The sequence below is a fragment of the Cryptomeria japonica genome, chromosome 2, assembly GCF_030272615.1.
Source record: "Cryptomeria japonica chromosome 2, Sugi_1.0, whole genome shotgun sequence".
Lineage (NCBI taxonomy): Eukaryota > Viridiplantae > Streptophyta > Pinopsida > Cupressales > Cupressaceae > Cryptomeria > Cryptomeria japonica.
In genome coordinates this window covers 410,365,250-410,388,673 of record NC_081406.1, presented here as the reverse complement: position 1 = coordinate 410,388,673, position 23,424 = coordinate 410,365,250, and positions in this window count along the sequence as shown.

The following is a 23,424-nucleotide window of genomic DNA, read 5'->3' as shown; positions in this document are numbered from 1 at the left end:
GACATCAATCTCACAAATCTCAATTCATCTCCCGAGGGGGCATCATTGTATCACAATTTATCAAACAAGAGCTAGAACATCCTATCAAATTAATATCAGCATCAAAATGAAATTATTCTTTGAATCAATGTGTCATCACACCTCGCTTCAAAGAGGGGCAAAATGTATACACCTAAAAATGGTCTGAAGATAATTAATTAAATAAGCAATTATTTAATTAGTACCCCTTCCCAATTTAATTGAATTCACTAAGCAATTTGATTAAATTCCCCCTTTCATCTACTTATTAATAAATCTAAGGATTTATTTAATAAGTTCATTTTCATAATCCCCTTTAATTAATTAATTCAAATTAATTAATTCCCCCTATAAAATTCATCATCAAATTCATTTCATAATCCCCTAATTAATTAAAACAAATCAATAATGAAATGTTGAGATTAATTAGCCTTTTCCTATTATTTGAATTTTAAATTCAAATTCTCCTAACTTCTAACTACCTAACCTAACCCCTTCCTAACCTAACCCATTCCATCTAACCTTGGGTTTAATTAAATCCATCCTAGCTTGCACATCCTAACCACCATGTCCCCTTTCCTTGAACACTTTGCCCTCTCATGAGCAAAGCTTTGTGACACTTATCACTAAGTGTTCCCTTTCATCCAACCTCTTCTAGAAGCCTCTTGACACTTATCACTATGGAGATGACAATGCTCCCTTTCATCCAACCCGTTCTCCTACCAACCTCCAAATGTTCCCTTTAATCCAACCTCTTTGCCAACTTCCTCCAATTTAACCATTGATATCTTCAGACTTAATCTTGACTGTTGATTCCTGCCACCTCACCCCTAGCCTTGGAAATCCTATAAATAGACCCCATTTTGGAGTTAAAAGGATCCCACCCCAAATCCCATCTCATTTGCATTCAAGCATTGTTACTATAGGCATATGCAATCTTAGTTTATCATTTTAGCATTGTTATCATGATCAATTTTAGTTTAAATCTAACTTATTTCTAGCTTAATTGCATCTTCATTCTAGCTTATTTTCTAGAATAATCATGAAATAATGTAGCTTAATCATGCTAACAGTGCTAGCTTATGCATCTTCATCATTCAAATCCTTCATTTAAGTGTAGTCAAGTCACTGGAATTTGTATAACCAGATCTGAGAGCAAAATTCATACTCGCATTTACTAAGAGGCAATAGATCGATTAGCTATGGTTTTATCTTTCATTGATTAATTTTCTAACCATTACTTGTAATGATTTTTTGAGTGTTTTGTGTTACAGCTACAGGTATAACATGTACACACTTCATAGGTACGACAAATATAAAGAATCAGAAATATCCTTCTTAAGATCATGAGGTAATTGATTGTAATGACACATATAGCTGATTACCTATTGAACAATTTGCTCCTTCTGATCTTTCTTGAATGAATCAAAACATTCTTTAACATTATCAAATCTATTTCTTCCCAATGTCTTTACCATTCTCTCAAAATCACTCATAGGCTTGTAAAACAAATATTTAATGGGAATACTTTGCTGAGAGATGGCTTCAACTGGTTTGGACTTCTTGCCAGTTGCCTTTACCTTCTTTGGCTCCTCCTCAGTGTTGGTATCATTAGATTCTACTTGAAGAGTCAGTTGTCAGCCTCTTTTCTTTGTTGCAGTCTACTTCTTTATGTATACCTTAGGTGCCAGTTCCTTTTTAACTTGGACACTTTGTGTCACTCTAGTACTTGTTGACATTAGAGGCGCTTGCTCAACCTTTTTTCTTTTTCCCTTTACCAATACTGGTTTCAGCTTTTGCAGTTTGCTCCTTAGTAGTATCTAGTATTTTCTTCTTCTTGTCCATTGGAGATGCCAATAGGTTATTGGCATAACCAATCAATAAGTCATAATTGACTTCATAGCTCATGTCTTCCATTTCATCATCTCTTGGTTCAATAGCTTCCGTAAGTCTGAAATTAGTGGTGACTTTGAAAATGATGTTCTTAGCAAAGTTTTTCACCACATCCTCAGGTAGCCTCATCTTCATACTCATTTTCTTCTAAAATTCATTGAAGTAATTTTTCATTGCAGTAGAGAAAGTGTTCTTAACAACCTTAATGTTGTTCTTGATCTGAGTAGTTATTGGTAGGTCTTTAGACCATTCAATATCACCAATTCCCAGTAGGAAATTCTAAAAGTAAAAGAATAAACCAATCAATAACTGACAAAAATTTTAACTTCGAATTGCTATCCTTCTTAATTGACTGTAGATTCAACATTAATTGACTCCTTATGGCCTCGCATAGGTCACAATCTACATTCTCAACAATCATTTTATAGGTTGTATGCACTGTTGTAGATGGCACATTATTCAATCTACTGGAATAGAATATCCTATAGCCTATAACCATAATAGCTAGTTTACCAGTCTCTTTAGAAATTCGCCTCATATTGGGAACTTCACCGGGTGACCAAAAACCAGTCACAACATGGGTAGCTTCCTTGGTTATAGTGTGTGTCCTTTCCAGATACATATTTTCACCATGAACATGACTTAGAATGATTATGATGTGTTCCTCTTCAAAATCCTCAAGCAAATAAGTTGCATTATGAAAACCCTTCTCATAAACCCTAATATACTCGGGTTGAATCTTTTCTCTCTTATCGCAAAGGGATTTCAATTGAGAATAAATTTATAGTGATCCCAAATCTTCAATTTTACAATCAATATAGCTAGACAAATCACCTTTTACAATGACACCATCAGGAACTTGGGATAAAGCATTGTAAGACACTATTCATTCTGATTCCATAGCCTCCATAGGTTTTGATGCGATCATTAGTCTCTCTACTTTCTTAGATGATGAAGCCATTCAGATAAACTGGATTCGAAAAGGGATTTACAAAGAAATACCTTAATTCTCGTGCGTTGCCTCGGTTACTGGTTGATTACTCAAATGCACACTAGTTCAACCTTCACTAATCTTTGAATCAGCTTCAATCATGTAGTTCACAACACAAATTCATGTAAGAATAGCTAGCAAATCTCCCTTTTCTCTACAAGTTCTCAAGAGTTCTCTTTCAAATGCATTTAGGGTAAAAATAACATAGTAAAACTTGCTTTTATCCTTTTTACCTACTACCATTAATGCTCGACCACTAGGGTTACAAATCCTAATACACTGCTTGATGATACATTCAATATTAACAGGTGTAAAACCAGTTGATAAAATTTTTAAAAACTGTTTTGACAAAGATGTCAAGATTTCACACATAATAACTCAAAATGCAAACTCTCTTACCACTCATCTTTCAAGGGGTCCGAAAGTAGATTTACCGCTATGCTCCCCTTAGCCATGTTGAAAGGCTTAATTCACCGATGTAGGATTCTTTACATTGGGTGAAGGATTAGGTACCTCTACAGGTATATCATCACTCTTCTTTTTCTATATTCAGTTCATCTCTTATCTGGTTTCCTCAACATTTACCTTCTGCTTACCTTTCTGATCTACAAAATGATTAACCAGTTTTTTCTTCCTGGTTCTACAAAACTTTGCCATGTGTCCTAGTTTATGACAATGATAGCAGGCCATTCCAGATGATCTCCAAGGTCCTTCATTGCCTCTTCTAGTTCTCCTTCTGCAATTCATAGCTACATGACCATAATTGTTACAAATGTTTTAAATGACATTAGTTACCTTTTCCATCTCAAATGGACTAAACCAATTGACATAGGGTCTCTGCCAGTTCATATTACCCCCAGTTATCATAGGTTCTCCTCCAGTTACCATTAGGTCTTGGACTCATGTGGGGTACTAGATTGTTTGCTCCATATCTACATTCAACTGATCTATGTCCATACATATTGCATGTAAAACAATGACCTTCAAATCTCCTAGATACATACCTAGTATTTACATTGTTGCCTATATTCTCATTGGGTCTATTTCTACACACATTTGCACTATGTCCATGTTTATGACAGACAAAGGAAACAGGTTTAAAAACTTTCTTACTTGTAGGCTTGTTAGCCTTAGGAGAATTTTTGTCCTTGTGACTATTTCTCTTTGTTCTAGAAGACTCACCTTTCTCATATGTGTTAAAGCCTAGTCCAGATGTATCACCTTTCATCCTCTATGATTGGATCTTCTCATCTAGCATAGAAGAACTTTAATTGAACTTTTCTAGCTTTCCATTAGCCTCAGTGAGTTGTCTTGTAAGATCTTCATTGTGTTTTGTAAGAGTCTCTCTTAGGGATGATGCCATTTCAAGATCTAGCTGCAAAGCCTCTTTTTCTTCTTTTTCAACATGTCAATGCTCATGCAAGGTTGCATTCTCTTGTTTGATCTTAGCAATCTCATGATCTCTTTCTTTGACAAGGTTTTCAACTGCCATCCTAGCTTCCATCTCTTGACTCATGCAGATAGTTAGGGCTTCTAACTCTCTTCTCAGATTTAGCTTTTCATCGTTTAGTTTTTCAACTTCTTTAGCTAATGCATCAATGTTAGCTTCATCTGAAGAACTATTATCAGATATTTCTAATAGTTATTTAGTCAACTCTCTCCTATTGACTTGTGAAGCTTTAAATCTGACCCTTAGGGTTTAAAGCTCTTCCTTGGTAGCTTAAAGCACTCTAGCCATCTCAAAGTATCTCATATCTCCCATGGTGGATTTAGGGTTTCCTTCCAAGTGGTTAAGCCTTAAAGAAGTTAGGCTCTGGTACCAATTGATAGACTTATAAAACATGAAGAGGGGGGATGAATCAGTGACAACAAAACAATGCTACTTTAAAAACTGACTGGTAGATATACTTAATAAGTCTACTAAACACTATGCATGCAATCCAAAATAATATTAAAGCATCCACAATAAGTAAAACATCCACCATAACGCATGTGTTTATACGTGGAAAACCCAAATGGGAAAATCCACAGTGTGATGGGACTCACAAGTTAACTATTTGTAATAATAGGTAACTGACTGGTTAAGGTCTACAAAAGTGCTTTGCTAGGAGCAAATCCTGTTAAAGATCCCAAAGCTCTATTAGGAGCTATACCTTGTTAAAGGTAGTACCCTATTAGGAGTAACCTCAAAGAGGCTTTATGAATCCAAACTAATGGATCACCTTGTTAAAGGATTTGTACAATGAATCTTGTTAGATATTACCCAGTTAGGGGATTTGACTATTGTAGTGATTAGAAAACAATAGGTGGTGTGATCTAGAAGTAGCACAACTTTCTTGAATAGATCCTCTTCTGTGCACTCAAAATTGCATCACCAACATATTATGAAATGCCTTCAACAACTTAACACTACTATCTTTGCATCAAATCATCTCATATGAAATAGATCATCATAATGTCATTATATAGACATTTAGATTTCATGTCGGCTTAGAAATCATATCACAATTTCCTAGGTGTAGTGTATCTAGACAATAAAACATAACTCATCACAAATTACTGCCAAAATTTTTTGGTTAGGGGTAACTCATCACTACTGGTGATAGCTCATCGCACAATCAATGAATACCTATTGGAAAACCGATACCGGTTAGAGTTAACCACTATCAACATGTAAACTGATTGTCCTGCATTTGCTTCTTTGGTGGTCTCTGCGGAATCTCCAAGTTGGTGTCAAGGCATTCCTGCATATACCGATTGTCTACATGTACCAGTTGACACTCTCTAGACCATCATCAACTACACTTCCAATACCGATTGTAATACAAGTGACTTTAAATGTAATATCAGTAGACAATGTGAGCATATGTGTGTGTACATGTTCCATCGATGACAACATATGAAGTCATTGATTACAATCATCATCAAGCCAACAATTAAGATATAGAACATAGAAGATAGGTATGAAGCTTTGAGGTCCTAGTTGTGACCTTTTCTGTAATTAAGCATGTTTTTAGTAGGCCAGTGAACCAGTTTCTGTAACTGACTATTACCGATTGATTGTAATCAGTTTTCATGATATAATACATTCTGTTCTGCATTGCCTCCATCATATCCTTGTGTTTTTGTTATGTTTACTCTTGCTAACTGGTTCAGATTGATCTCTTTGAGATCCCTCTTAACCGATGACTGCACCAAGTGGTATCAGAGTGTGCTTTTGTTTCAGAGATTGCATTGTCCTAAGAAATTTTTTTGTAGGGTGGCGGACTATGGATCCAACCTGCATCTGCAGAGGACTGGCATGAAGATGGCATGAAGAGGAAATAGGAATGGTGGAGGGCATGGGAATGCAGACCGTATTGTAATGGAAATGTTGCAAGGAATTGTAGCCCATTTGGAAGATTGAGTGAAGATGAAGGAGAAAAAAGCCTGAGAGAACAAGGAAACCCACTAGCGATTGATCCTGATGAAGAAAGGTTTTTGAGGGTTTTGAGTAAGGAGAATACTAAACCTTATTTTACCCCACCAGAATATGATAGAAAGTTGGATTCAGATCAATTGATGGATTGGATCTTTGAGATGGAGAAATATTTTGATTTTGGAAACACCGTAGAAGAAAGAAAGGTGAAATATGTCTGTACTTGATTGAAAGGTCATGCATCTCTTTGGTGGGAGCATTTGGAGGTTGATAGATAGAGAAGAGGTAAAGAGAAGATCAAGACATGGGATCAGATGGTTGCTAAGTTGAAATCAAAATTCATGCCAACAGATTATCAAGTGAATCTATTCTAGAAGTTGAAGAATTTGAGACAGAAGGAATCTAGTGTGAAGGAGTACACCGAAGAATTTTACAAGTTGAATATCAGATCCAGACATATTGATGATAAAGTTGAACAAATTGAAAGATATTTGAATTTATTGCAGATGTCTATACAAGATGAACTCAGTTTGATCAAACTATAGAGTGTTGAAGAATCTTACCACTATGCCCTGAAAGTAGAAGAGAAGCTGAACAAAAGACATGAGCAAAGATAGAGAGGTAGAGGTGGAAGGTTTTTCAGAGGAAAATTTCAAGGAGGAATAGGATATAACAAAGGTAGATGAACTTGTACATATCAGAACAAGGACAAGGAAGTAGGCAAAGAAGGTAATTCATACCAGAAAGATGATAGAAATTTCTACCAAAGGAGAGAACTGGATGGCTACCGGAATGAGAATTTTGGAAAAGATGATAGAAGATAAGACAAGAGAGTGTTTAGAGGAAAATTTCTATAAGTGTGGAGGAGAAGGACATTGTGCTTTCGAATGTAAGAAGATAGAGAATACCATAAGAACAACAATGGTGGAAGAAAGCACCACTGGATTAGCCAATAAACCGAGGACAGAGAATTGTTGATGATGAGGAGAGATTTTTGTCATACTGAAGGAGATGAAGAGCCCCTGAATAGGCAGAATTTGTTCAAGACCAGATGTAAGATACCCCAGTAAGTGTTGTAAATTTGTTATTGATAGTGATAGTTCGGATAATCTTATATCAGAAGAGATGGTGAATAAGTTGAATTTGGAAATATTGAAACACCCTAAGCCTTATCAGATAGCATGGATTTAGGATGATTATAAGTTGTTAGTAAGTGAACAATGTTTGGTGAAATTAAAAAATTGGGAATTATCATGATGACGTCTTGTGTGATATTATGCCAATGGATATTTGTCACCTTTTGTTGGGTAGACCTTGGCAGTTTGATAGACAAGCAATACATGATGGGAGGAAGAATGCATACACTATTGTGGCCAATGGGATGAAGAAAACCTTGTTTCCCTTGGAGGAACCTTTGAAGAGTGAAGTTTGTATGAATGCTAGAATCTATTTGGTTGATGGAAGGAAATTCCTGGATGGAATGAGACATGAGAATGTGTGTTTTTCCTTAGTTCCTAAGAAGATCAAGAATCCAGAGCATGAAAAACAAGAACCAGAAGAGATAAAAGAGGTGCCGATAGAGTATGAAGGCATCATTTTAGATAATATGCCTGATGGATTATCACCTATGATAAGTATCAGTCATTGCATGGACCTGATTCTCGAAGCTAGTTTGCCTAACAAAGCTGCACACCGGATGACACCAACAAAGAATGAAGAGTTGAATAGACAAGTGCAGGAATTGTGTAAGAAAGGTATGATCAGAGAAAGTTTGAGTACTTGTGCAGTACCATCAGTATTAGCACCTAAGAAGAATGGAGAATGAAGGATGTGTACTGATTCCAGAGCAATAAACAAGATCATAGTGAAATACCAGTTCCTTTGCCTAGGATGGATGACATAATGGATTGTTTGAGTGGAGCTAAATACTTTACAAAGATAGAATTGAAGAGTGGATATCATCACATCAAGATTAGAGATGGAGATGAGTGAAAGACAACATTCAAGACAAATGAAGGACTGTATGAGTGGTTGGTGATGCCTTTTGGGTTAACTAATGCACTGAGTACTTTCATGAGGCTGATGAATGAGGTATTAAAGAAATTATTGGGTAAGTTTGTTATTGTATATTTGGATGACATTTTGAATTTCAATAGGACAAAAGAGGAGCATTTTTTGCATTTAAGACAAGTTTTGTAGAGGTTGAGAGAAGAAAAGTTGCTGATAAATATTGAGAAGCCTACTTTCATGATGAAATAATTAGTCTATTTGGGATTTGTGATATATGAGGATGGTTTGAAGATGGACCTTGAGAAAGTAAAATCAATTGTTGAATGACCTACAATGAAAATCATTGGGGAGGTAAGATAATTTCATGGATTGGCTAGTTTCTACCAGAAGTTCATCAAAAATTCCAGTTCAGTTTGTAACCCTATGATTGAGACAATGAGGGGTGATATGAAGGAATTCAAGTGGACCGCTAGAGAAAACAAAAGTTTTGAACTGTTGAAGCAAAAATTAATTGAGCATCTTGTGTTATCTTTATCAAATTTCAACAAAGTATTTCAAGTGGATTGTGATGCAAGTAGAACTGCAATTGGAGTTGTATTGCATCAAGAAGGGAGAGCAGTAGCCTATTTTAGTGAAATATTGAATGATGCCCGAAGGAGATACTCAGTGTATGATCAAGAATTTTATGCCATAGTTCAAGCCTTGAAGAAGTGGAGACATTACCTGTTGCCTAAGGAGTTTGTGTTGTATATGGATCATCAAGCTTTGCAGTATTTGAATAGTCAAAGTAAGTTGAATCAAAGACATATGACATGGGTAGAGTTTTTGCAGAGTTACACCTTTGTATTATAGCATCAAAGTGGGAAATCTAACAAAGTTGTTGATGCATTGAGTAGAAGAAGGAATTTGTTGATAGAGATGAGAGTGACAGTATTAGGATTTGAGGAGTTGAGGTCCATGTATGATGATGACCCAAATTTTATAGAACCTTGGAGAGAATGTAGAGAACTGGCTACGGTAGATAGAAGAAAGTGGTTGGATTACTTCATTCAAGATGGGATGTTATTCAAAGGAGTTCAGTTGTGCATACCTAAGAGTCCTATGAGGGAGAATCTGATAAAGGAGAAACATAGTGGAGGATTAGTTAGACACTTTTGTGTTGATAAAATAGTAACAGTTGTGAGTGATCATTACTTTTGGCCCCAGATTCATAAGGATGTTAGGAAATATGTGCAAATTTGTAGAGTTTGTCAAGTAGCAAAGGGTAGTAGTCAGAATGTGGGATTGTATAAACCTTTGACAGTACCAGAGAGACCATGGGAAGATATCAACATGTATTTCATACTTGGATTGCCTAAAACATAGAGAGGGAATGATTCTATATTTGTAGCCAATAGATTCTCAAAGATGGCTCATTTCATACCTTGTAAGAAGACATCAGATGCAGTGCATGTAGCTCACCTATTTTTCAAGGAAGTGGTGAGATTGCATGGACTACCTAAGAGAATAGTTTGAGACAAAGATACTAAGTTTGTTGGTTATTTTTGGAAGACACTTTGGAAGAAGATGAAGATAGATTTGAAGTTCAGTTCTACTTTTCACCCACGGATTGATGGACAGACAGATTTTGTTAACCAGAGCTTGGGAAATTTATTAAGATTCTTAGTTGGAGACAAAACCAAAAGTTGGGATTTGATTCTTGCACAAGAAGAGTTTGCCTACAATAATTTAGTAAATAGGAGTGCTGGAAGGACACATTTTGAGATTGTTATTGGAGCACACCCTAGAGGTATTATCATAATTAAGAGATATTAGCAGTGAAGACTAGAGAAGTGTAGAAGTAGAAGAATTTGCAGGTCACATAAAGGACTTACATATTCAAGTTAAGTATCATTTGGAGGACATGAACATCAAGTATAAGGAGAAAGAAGATGAGAAGAGGAGACATAAGTAATTTGAAGTTGGTGATGAAGTGATGGTGTATCTGAGAAAATAAATATTCTTGGTTGAAACTTATAACAAGTTGCAGATGAGGAAGTTTGGACCTTGCAAGATTTTGAGAAAGTTCAGTTGCGGAAATGCATATATGAAGTAGAGTTACCAGATAGTCTGAGTATTTAACCTGTATTTAACATTGTGGACCTACATCAGTATCATGAACTAGAATTTAGTGAGGAGATTATTGCAGACATGGAGAAATAGTTTCCCCAGAAGGAACTAGATAAGATTGAAGACATTTTGGACAATAGGATTGGGCATAGTACCCAGAGAAGTCAGTATAAGTAGTATCTAGTAAAGTGGAAAGGTAGACTAGTTGAAGATTCATCTTGGATTTCTCAGGAATAGGTAGACCACCTTGATTTTCCTCTGACCCCAACAAAGTGAAGGACTAACTTAGTTTCAACAATCCTGGATGTCTGATGTAGGAGAATCCCTGGTTCTTGGCAATCTTGCATCAGCCAAAAATATTTTCTTTCTGTTTTCCTTTTTGTTTTGTAGTTTCAGCATTTCATTTTGCATGTTCTAGAATTGGCTCACTAGATCTCAAGGAGTTGGACTTTTTCTTGAGGACTTGATCATCTACCTTATTCTCAAACCACAGAGCATTTGGATCATTTTTTGACAAGTTATTGCTACCGATTTCCGAGATAGTTTTCTGGTACCGGTTGCCTGGACATATTTGCATTGTAATCTATCAAATCCCTTCCATGTCTTGTGGAGCCCTAAGCATTGATTCTGATGCTCCTTGGCATGTGGCTGACCTTCTCTTTGATCTACACTTCATCCTATGGATTTTTCAAAGGAATTTCTTTGGCAAAGGCCAACCTTGTTATTTTTTACACATTGGGTCTTGTTCTTTGACATTTGATCCTTTTTGGGCCGACCGGATCCTCTTGGATCATATAAATAGTTGTAATTGAGAATTAGAATAGGGATAAGTTAAGATATAGAACATATAGATAGATCTGAAGATTTCAGGTTCTGGTTGTGACATGTTTTGTAATTAAGCATGTTTTAGCAGGCCAGTGAGCTAGTTTCTATAACCATCTATTACCGCTTGATTGTAATCAGTTTTTATGATATAATACATTTTGTTTTGTATTGCCTCCACCATATCCTTTTGTTTCCATTGTGTTTACTCTTGCTGACTAGTCCAGATTGATCTTTTTGAGATCCCTCCTAACCGATGACTGCACCAATAAATATTCAACTTGCATATGTATAACAATGCACAATCAATCATGGACACCTCTCACATACCTATTGATATCCAAAATTATCATAATAATTGACCTTATATATCTACAGCAATAAATTAGGTTAGTTACATGTCATCTTCAAGAACACTATAAATAATGAAATGTGTACACATTGTCGGCTAAATCCAAACCAAAATACTAATGCGGTCCAAAATAAGTGTCCACACACTACCACAACCTTTGGAATAATCACCAAAATTGATCCACATAATTCGCATAAGGAATATCCACACGAGACTATTGTACTGCACTGATAGACTAAGAAACAATATACCGGATCTACTAGCTTGCACAAAAACTATCACCGAAGGCTCAAATCATAGAATAAGGTACTCCAGACTTTTATCAAGCTTCCCTTAGCTCCGAAATACAAATTATTAACCTAAAATTAAATACCAATCAAGATATTATACTCTTTCTGATGCTTTGTTCTAGTTAGCTGGACTTGAACCAATATAAATTCTAGTTAGCCAACAATCTCCCCCTTTGGCATTGATGGCAACACTTAGTGAAAAATGATTAAGTTTCAGATCAAATATGAGCATAACACTGCAAAAATCCAAATTTCTAAACTTTGCCAAAATATCCCCTTGAGATAATCAAAACATTTTTCACTTCCCTACACTCCCCTCTTGACATCAACGACAAAGATGGGGTTTCACATACCGAAAATCACACAAAATGGCTATGAACAAACTGCATATACAAACTAGCTCCTCAAACTTACACAAACTTGAATACATCTGCAAAAGTGGTCTTTAATGAATTCAACTTGTTGTCCCAAATTTTCTTGAGACTCTCCAAAATAGAAATGTGACTACTAAAAAGATAGGTCTGCATCTCAACTATCAGAAGATCTGTCAAATCATTGACTACCATACCATCTTGTGCTTCATTCAAAGCACTGAGCATTGTCTTCATCTTTAGACCAATTAGACCTCGGAGCTCACCAACTCTTCCTACAATCCTATTCTTATCATGCATCAAATTTTTTATCTTGTCAAGCAAGGCAATGACTTGACTTTCTTGACTACTCACCAAGATAGTCAGAGGATCAAAGGATAGAGATAGATCTGCTAATTTCTTGTCAAGCTCCTTAATCTACTTCTCTATATTCTCAATGAATTTGGACAATGATAAAAATTCTTTGTAGACACTTCCACCTTCAGATAGTGCATCTTGAATACTTTTAATACACGTGTATAACAAAAATCTATCACTGGCAATCATGTTTCTTAATTTACTGAGTCTATTGAAATCAAATTCCTTTTGGACCTTGACCTCTGTTAACTTCTCAAGTGACTCAAAATGAGTACTTACCGAATTGATAAAACTCTTTAGCTAGCCATGGGGAGTATCTAATGTGTCTTTGATATGAGTGGGCTTGATATTTTCTAATACACCAGATGTGAGAGTGAGTAGTTCACTATCCTCATCAATGTGAGACTTCATCATCTCATCCATTGTTTTTTCCTGAGCAAATGATGCTAGTTGCAATTTATGAATAGGGGATAGAGAGGCTAAGTTGATAAACCCTTGGACTAATTTTGGATCAAATAATTTTGGCTGGTCCTTCTCCAAGAACTCCTTCATTGCCCCTACAATGTCTCTCTTTCAAAATAGGTGTCTTTCCCTCAACCTTCTCCTCTTCCACTGTACTCTCTGCATTTGCCTTAGAGGTCTTAGTCTCCATAGGTGTTTCATCTTTAGACTAATCCAGAGGATTTTGAGTATCCTCAACAACATCCACTTTAACCAATTCATCACAATCTTTGTCCAACTACCCTTCTACCGGAACAAAAGGAACATTCACTTCAACATGTTCACATTTTGATTTTATTTCTTGGGCTTCTTGAATAGATGAATCCTTAGCATCATGAGCTTTATCTGAAACAACTTCAAATTGATTTTTGAGCAAAACCAACCTCAATATTTTCTTAGTATCTTTGATCACTTCCTCAGACTTCCCAATCATAAGCTTATTGATTCTTGTTTTTCTCTTCAACTTCATACCCCATGGGTGTAATCCACATTGTTCTAGGTTCAACTGCCTCCATTAAACATTGGTCAATCTCAACCATGAAGCAAATGGTATCCTAATGTTTCTCCACAACTGACTTAGGGATTCTTTCCCTAGCTTGCATCATGTCTTGGAAGTTCTTAAAGTAACCCCAAAGTGCAGTTCTTCGAGCTGTGTTGTCTCCAATGCTATACAAAAGATCTATGATCTAGACTACCATCGGTCTATCACTAGCCCATTGAATGTTATCAAATACTTGGAACTTCATTCGTAAAGTAGTAGAATAGGCATAAAATCAAAGTACCAAATTTGAAAGTCTTCTTCTTGTCTTTCTTGATTGCAGTGAGATTCTCCATCAACTAGTTTTGGAGCAATTCACATAGGTCATAATACTTGTTCCCGTTCACCATCTGATATGCAAGATATATGGTTGTACTAGATACTAAATTTTCTCTGCTGGAGTGGTAAACCTTGTATTTGGCAATCATGGAAGAAAACTTCACATTCGGTTCAACAACATTATTGATAGTCATGTCTCTCATATAAAATTTTGAAACAGTTGCATTAGTTACCATCTGATTTTCACATATTGGAGCATGGTTAAGCCACCAGATGAGCTCAAACTTGTCAAAGTTCTAATTACATCCTTGATTTTGAATAGCTGATTCAACCACATAAATTCATTGTGAATTTTTCTCATAATGTACCATACCCATTCATTCTCATAAAAAACTGGAAACCTAACCACCTGCATAAACTTATTTTCCCTCAATGCATTGTATTCGGGCTTAATCTTGAAATCCTCTTCCAACTTATGATTGGAGTACAAATTCAGTAACTGGGAACCTCAAAATTCTTCAATATTCACATGAATGTACACATTGATATGTTCCACATGAAGAACACCCTACAAAACTGATGAAAATGTGCCTTGCAGATCATCTTCCACTGATTTGTAAGGGTGTTTCTTGAATTTAAGTAGGGATATCTCATTTATGTCAACAACCAAAGGTGTATCCATCTTCATAAATACCAAATTTGGAAATTTCACAAAAAAATACCTTGCTTTGTTGAATTAGGGTTTCTTCACCGAATCACCTTCACTTTATGATTGCTTTGGAAATATCTTTGCAAAGCTTGCTTATCTTCTTCTCTTTAGAAAGAAAAGTGAGAAATGGTAGGTAAAAGTGTCCTTTTATCTTCTGAATACTTAAATTTTTTACGTATTAAATGCAATTTTCCCTAAACCTTTCAGATACCTTGTATACACAGATAACTCTCAAGAAATTTCCTAGGGATCTCCAATTTTGCCCAAAATATTCCGAAAATCCTTCCAAAAGATCTGAAATACCTCCAAGAAACCACTAACAATTTACCAATCTTCCAACACCATTATTAGTAGGGGAGGAAAATATTTTCATGAAAACTCCACTTAGGCCAGAGGCCTAAAGCTAATTCCCAGAGGAATTTCTAGCACCAGATTTAGGTGCAAATCCATCTCCTGCATCAAAATCATTCATCTTCACCCATGTCTTCTTCATTTGGTCTTTGATCTCAACCACTTTAGCTTTTCCTTTATCATCCTTCTTCACATTCTTTTTCTTATCTACCAGACCCTTCCTGTCCACATTCTTTCTTCTATGGAATTTTGCAATGTGAATGAATTTGTTGCAATTGTAGCACACAATATTTCTTTGTTTAGGTCTAAAATTTTCTTGATTTCCCCTTGATCTATTACATGCATAATATCTAACATTAATTTTATTGAAAGAGTTATTTGTCATACTTTTGCATTCACTTGATCTATGACCATACTTATTGCAATTAAAACATTGACTGGAGAAAGATGAACCATTCTTATAATTGTAGCACACAATATTTCTTTGTTTAGGTCTAAAATTTTCTTGATTTCCCCTTGATCTATTGCATGCATAATATCTAACATTCTTTTTATTGAAAGAGTTATTTGTCATACTTTTGCATTCACTTGATCTATGACCATACTTATTGCAATTAAAACATTGACTGGAGAAAGATGAACCATTCTTATTCATCCTATTTCTACATTGACTAGCCTTATGAACAAATTTATTGCAAACAAAACAATTACCATTGAATTTTTTAGCATTAGGTTTCCTTATTGAAGACCTTTTAGTTTTTTTCTTCTGATGTTCTGAATTAGAATTGTTTTAACCAGATCTAGAGTTTTCACCTTTCTCAAATCCAAGATCTCGCTTGTCATCTTCACTCTTCTGACTTTGTAGCAGCACATCAAGCTTAGCTGAGCTGATTTTAAACTTCTCCTTGTACTCATTTTTAGTCACAAGTTCATACCTAAGAATGATAATCTTCTTTTCAAGCTCTTTCTCATTGTTCTTGGATTGTAGTAGTTCAAGCTTCATCCTATCATTCTCCTAATTAACTATGCAACATTCATTAGATCTATCTTTCAAGGATTGATTAAGACTCTCATCATTCTTCTTCCTTCCTTGAATCTCCTTCACTATAGATTCCATCTCATGCTTCACCACAACATTATCTCTTGGAAGCTTTCTCACATTATTTTGTCTTCTCCTTCAAGGCTTCATCATTCATACTTTGTCTTTCTTTTTGTTTTATCTGATCAACAAGTTCCTTTCTCTTCTTAGGATAGACTTATTTAGTTGCTCCTTCAATGATTGAATGAAATTCTCTGCATCCTTAATGTTTTCTTTCAAGTTCTGGACTTCATCTTTGGACTGATCAAGATCATCAAGTGCCACTAGAAGTTGATGTTGAAGACTACCATAATCCATTGAATCACCTTCTCAGATCCTCATCTAGTTGTTGGACTTCTTATGAGAAACTAGGCTCTGATACCAATTGTCAGAATCAAGGAACACTAAGACCTCTTACATACCTATTGATATCCAAAATGATCATAACAATCAACCTTATATATTTGCAACAAGAAATTAAGTTAGTTACATATCGGCATCAACAACAGTACAAATTATGAAATGTGTACACATTGTTGGTTGAATCCAAACCAAAATACCAATGTGGTACAAAACAATTGTAAACATGCTACCACAACCTTCAGAATAATCCACATAATCTGCATAAGGATTATCCACATGAGACTATTGTACTACAGTGATAGACTGAGAAACGATATATTGGATCTACTAGCTTGCACAACAATGATCACCTGAGGCTAAAATCATGGAATAAGGTACTCCAGACATCTATTAAGCTTCCCTTCACTCCAGAACACAAAGTATTAACTTGATATGAAATACCAATCAAGATACTGCACTCTGTCAGATGTTTTATTCTAGTAAGGCGGAATTGAACCAATCTGCATTCTAACTTCCAGTAGGATCAAATCACATACTATGGAAGAGATAACTGACTTCGATTGCCATTAATGGCAACATCTTCTTAGATGTGTAGTTTCTCTTACCAATAGTTTAAATTTGAAAATGAGGCTAATTGGATAATAAACACTAAAATCGGCCAATGTTGATATGGAAATTATGAAGAATGTTGTGTGGGATCAAAATACCACAACATCATACAAAAAGATACAAAAGCTAGGATTGGCTTTGTTGCAAGGTGTGTTCCCTTGGTCTCCTTATGTTGTGCAATCTAGGGCTCATATTTGTGACATGGCTTAACTGCCTCCTGTAGATTATATAAGTCTGGTGGTTGTATTAGGCATTGATAGGTCAATCGTTTGGTGAAACGGCTACCATACTTCTAACAGGCTTGTGCTAATGTCTTTTCCTAGTCCCTACAAAACTTGAATTTATATGGGCAATAGTGCAACATTAAAATGAAGTCATCTGGTAGTGCTCAGATGAAAAGGGGAATGTATTTGTATATTTATCCCCTAACATGGTGGCTAGGACATTTAGATTCCCACACTATGATTAGGTAATGATGGTGGATGAGGCTTGTTGGAACCTATAAAATAAATGAGTTTCTTAAATAATGATAATATCCCAAACTATTTTTCCACTACTGTCCATACAAGCTCAATTAATCAAACTAAAGTTGTAAAAGTTGAGTTCCCTCCCTGACAATGTGTTTTCTAGCCTAAAAATCCTAAAAGGTAACACCAAAGCCTTGATAACAAGTCATAAGCCATAAGGCTAAATGGGCATAGAGCGAAAAGGAGCGGGAATCCCAAATTTCAAAACTAGGAATGACGGACTTCCTGGGGAAGGCGGATTTCTTGGGGAAGGCAGTTTTCTGGGGTCGGATCTAGCAATTAGGCAAGTAGATAGGCATCTCAAGGGTCAGAAGAGGACAAGGAAATAGTCAAACTAGGGGAGGAAAAACATTCTACAACTGGGGACCCACATGACAAAGGTAAAGGTAAAAAATGGTCTTAGCTCTTTGGAGTGAAGCCGCTGGCTAAATCAGGGCTCCTGAAAGTTACAAATATCTTAGATCCAGTTTCAGGGCTGGTTGCTATTTTTGTTCTGGATAAACTGGTAGATCAGACTGTTGCAAGTTTAATCATGACCTTAGTGAGACAATTTTCTGGCTTTAGGCCTAACATTGATGTTGTTAGGAATTTCATAAGGAGGAAATGGATTTTAAAAGGTCAAGTGGATGTGGCAGCGCTGCCTAGGGGTTTTTTTTCCTTTGCTTTTAACTCTAAAGAAGATATGAATAAGGCTCTATGTGAAGGCCCATGGATGTTTGGAAAGTCATCTTTGTCTCTTCAGAAATGGGTCCCGAACCTCACCCTTGATGATTCATTCTTTGTTTCTGTGCCAGTCTGGACACGCCTCCCGGGTCTCCCGCTAGAATTTTGGAATGAGGAAGTCTTTAAGGGTATTTAAAACTCTTTTGGAGAACTTCTTTCAATTTATCCAATGATGATGGCTAAATCAAGGTTGGTCTTTTCTCGCATCTGTATTAATGTTAATCAAATGACTGATATGCCCCAATCTATAGATATCATTTCTAAACTAGGAAAATGGACCCAAGCTATTGAATATGAATCAATTCCTTTTGCATGTTTCCATTGCAAGAAATCGGAGCATTGGGCAAAATCATGTCCACTTAAGAAGAGTAATGAAAGCAAGAATGACAACAATGTCAAGCATAAAACGATCTGGCAAATGATTGATAAAAAGGTAGACTCACCAGCTGAGTGTGATCAAAATAAGGATGTAACAGAACTAGTAAATGAAGTCAAGAAGGCTGAGAACAGTAATAATGAAAAACAAGATTGTGTCTGATCTAATAACCAAACAAAGAGTTCTAAAGAAGGAGAGAAAGGTATAGAGTTGAAAAACAAAAATAACCCAGAGGACCAGGAGGTTGGATCCGTCAGTCAGGAGAAGGAAGAGGCAAGTCCCAATGAAGCTGTACCTATTTCTTCTTTCTCAAAATCAGTCAAGGAAAACTTTAATGAAGCTCAAGAGTTTAACCCTTCTAATATTGAGCCCTTATTTCTTTTAACTAATGGAAGGCCAAAGCCTCCTCTATGTAAAACCCCATCACATAGTATGGTTATGGATATCCTGGAAGGGAATCTCTGGATTCTTGGTTCGAAAGAAGAAAAAATGATTAAGGAGGAACTCAATGGAGGGATCTCAACTATAAGCAGGAATAAGAAAAAGGCAGATGTTGGAAACTATAACAAAAAGCAGGGAAGGTCATCTCTAAAACATCAAAGGGAACAGGAAAGCTAGAAGAACCATGCTGATGGAACACAGTGTTCCATCGAGTCAGCCCTATCTCTGGTTAAAGTATGAAGATAATATCCTAGAATATCAGAGGGCTGAATGCCCCTCATAAGCAAGATGCGTTACGAAACATCATAAGAGATCATAAATCAGATGTGGTCCTCATTTAGGAAACCAAGATGTCTAAGGAAAAAGTGGAAAAGATTAGAATTTTTAAGAATAATGGTGTCATAGGATCTAGCTTGGAGGGAGCTTCTGGAGGAACTATGATTTTTTGGAACCAAAATACCATCAAAGGTAAGGAAATTATCTCTACTTTTAATAGGAACTCAGTGCAGCTTGAGCATATTAAGGATAACATTGTTTGGGTGTTAACTAATGTCTACACGCCTAACACTAAAACTGGGAGAGTTAAATATTGGAGAAGCCTTTCTGATGACAGACTTAAGTTTGCTACTCAAAGCTAGATTATAATGGGAGATTTCAATACTCAGCTAAAAGAGGAAGAGAACATGGGAGATCTTCCCTTGAAGCTTGATGGGAAACAAGACCTTATGGAGTTCATCAATGATCAAGCTCTTATGGATGTGGATCTTCAGGGCATTAACTATACCTAGACTAATAGAAGAACCGAAGCTGACCTGATCCAAGTAAAGTTAGATAGAACTTTAATTTCTCCTGAGTGGTTAACCAAGTATAGATGCTTCCTTGCTTCTGTTATCAAAATTGGGTCAAACCATTATCCTATCTCTTTTGCCGCAAACTCTTTTTCGGCTAAGAGAAACTTCCTTTTTAGATTTGAAAAAGTGTGGTTATCCCACCCCTCTTCGGAAGCTTGTGTCACTGATTGGTGGAATTATGAGGTTGAGGATACGACTCTCTTTAGAATAGCTAAAAAGCTCAATATTTTAAAGGTTAAAATCAAAATCTGGAACAAAGAGATTTTTGGGGACATTTTCAAGAGTAAAATTCAAATTAAAACTGAAATTAAAGATGTTTAGGATAGAATCCAAGAGTTTGGGCTGTCTGAAGAACTTAGGGTGGCGGAAAATATCCTTTTGTCTAAATACCACACCATTATTTCTAATGAAGAGACGTTCTGGAGACAAAGATCAAGAGCCTTGTTCTTGAAGGAAGGTGATAAAAACACCCATTTTTTGCACTTAACTGCTCTTAAGCATAGGGCAGGTAGTAGGATATCCAGATTATCCTGCAATAAAGGGATCTTAATGTTGGATGATGATATTAGAAAGGAAGCTATGGAGTATTTCAGCACCCTGTTGGGAGAAGTGGATAACCTGGATATCAGTAATTAAAACATCCTCTTGCAAGTTATTCCTTCTACCTTGACTATTGATGATAATAACTTTTTATCCTATATTCCCTCTAATTAGGAAATCAAAAAGGCGGTGTTTTCTTTTCAGGGAGATAAATCCCCTGGACCGGACTATTTTCCAATGTTTTTCTTCCAAAATTTTTGGCACATCATGGAAGCTGACATCTGCAATGGTGTTAAAGAATTCTTTGGCTCTAGAAGGCTCCTAAAGGAACTGAATTCTACCTTCATTGTCCTTATTCCGAAGATCTTAGGTGCTAACTCTCTCAATAAGTTTAGACCCATTAGTCTGTCCAACTCTGTGTACAAGATTTTATCCAAGGTTCTGACTTCTAGGTTGCTAGAAATTCTTCCAAGAATTATCTCCGTCCAGCAGAATGGCTTTGTCCCCGGTAGATAGATTCTAGATTCCATCATATCTATTCATGAAAATATCCACTCCCCGAAAGTGGTGAATAATCAGGGTTTCTTCCTGAAGTTAGACATGGCTAAAGCTTTTGATAGAGTGAACTAGTAGTTTCTCCTAAGGATCATGAAAGCATTTGGTTTTGGTGAAAAAGTAATTCATCTTTGCTCTCAACTTATGGAAACTTCCTCTTCTACTATTATTGTCAATGGTTCCCCGTCTAGTTTCTTCAAAAGCTCTAGAGGCCTTAGATAGGGGGACCCCATATCCCCTATCTTGTTTACTATTTTAGCTGAATGCCTATGTATATTTATTCTTAAAAATGTGGAAGATGGCAATCTTAGGGGTCTGAAACCATCTTCATCCAATGTCACTTGTTCTCATTAACAATTTGTTGATGATTCTATTACTATGGGGGAAGCTTCCATCTTGGAAGCTAAAAACATGAAGAAGGTGTTGACTACTTATGAATTTGCCTCTGGTCAAAAAATTAAGTGGTATAAAAGTTCTTTGTTCTTCATCAACACACCTGTTCAAAGGCAACTAAGGATTGAAAGAATTCTTGGTTGCAAAATTTCTGAGCTTCCCTCTTCCTATTTGGGGCTTCCTCTGTGTATTAAGCCTGAGGATTCTTTCTTGAATAAGATGGTGGATAGATTTAACTCAAAACTTGCTGGTTGGAAAGGGGTTGTCCTTAGTCAAGCGGGCAAAGTTACTTTGCTTAAAGCCACTCTCCAAAACCTACCTGTTTATGCTCTCAGTTTGTTCAAAATCCCCAGAAAATTTGCGAAAGCTATTGAAAGAATCCAAAAAAAGTTTCTTTGGTCGAGGGTGGAAGTCAAAAATAGAATTCCCCTTATTGTCTGGAATAAAATTTGTTCTCCTAAGGCCTCAAGTGGGTTGGGTTTAAGGAATATTAGTTCCATGAATAAGGCTTTATTAGCCAAACAAATTTGGAGAATGAAAGGGGAGGAAAGAGAATGGAACTCTATTTGGAAAAACAAATATCTTTATATGCAACCTTCTAAGGAAGAATTCTTAGATGATTCTTTTATTGTTGAAGGTTCAACTATATGGAATGTTGTTCAATCAGGTAAAAGTTGGGCTATTGCTGGACGAATTTGGAACCTTGGGGATGGTAGGAGAATAAGATTTTGGGAAGATAGGTGGATATTAGACAAACCTTTGGAGGAAGTTCCAATCCTTAATGAATAGAAAGACTGGTTCAAAAGTAGGCTTGGGGAGCTGGTCAGAGACTACTGGAGAAATGGGAATTGGATTGATTTTAGCCAGCAGTGTTCGGGGCATAAGTTCCTTTAGATTGCTCTCTCTGCTAAAGTTCCTAGAGACAACAAAGATGACAAATTGATATGGAGGGAAACCTCAGATGGGAAATACTCTATTTCCTCAACTCTGGCTATCCATAATCAATCTGTGGAAGAAATTCCTATTTGGGCTAAAGTTTGGAACAAGAAGTTAGTTCCTAAGGTTAATATCTATTTTTGGATTTTCATCCAAAACAAGGTTTTAACCCCGGACAACCTTCAAAAGAGAGGTTTTGTTTTTCCTAACAGGTGTTCTCTTTGTTGCAGGGAAGAAGAGACTACCTGCCATATTCTTAATCAGTGTACTTTTAGTCAGGAAATTTGGAAAATCATCTTAATCAAGTGGAACTTGAGCTGGGTTTTTACGAACTCCCTAGGGGAATCCTGGTAGCAATGGCACTACCCCAATTCTAATCCTAAGATTGTGGAGACTTGGAGACTTACTCTTCTAAATGTTATCTGGAATATTTGGAAAGAGGGCAACAATAGGATTTTTAGGGATAAAAGTACTATTCCTGAAGTGGTGGCGAATAAAATTTATAGGAGTATATTTGAATGTATCTATGGTACTGATTATGGACTAGCTGCTAAAGAAGACTTCAAAGATAGGTGGAACTTCTCTACTACTACTACTACTACTACTAGCAAAGAGAAGGGAAGAGAAGGTCTTGTTTGGTGTTTTCCTCCTTAGGGGTGGATTAAGGCCAACTTTGATGGGGCCTCTATGGGGAATCCGGGTAAAGCTGGATATGGGGGCATTGTCAGGAATTTTGCTGGAAGTTGCTTAGTGGCGGTGGCTGGTCCTTTGGGGAGTCAAAAAAGTCATTTTGTCGAAGCCTCAGCTGCCTTGAACACCTTAATTATAGCCAAGAATCTTAATCATGATAAATTATGGCTCGAGGGAGACTCACTTAATATTATTAAGTGTTTGAAGGGGGAGTCGGAGCCATCATGGTCAATTGAAAATATTATCATGAAAGCTAGGGAAATTATTGCTAGTTTTAAAGATATTATAATTCAACATGCCTTTAGAGAAAAAAATATGGTGGCGGACTGTCTG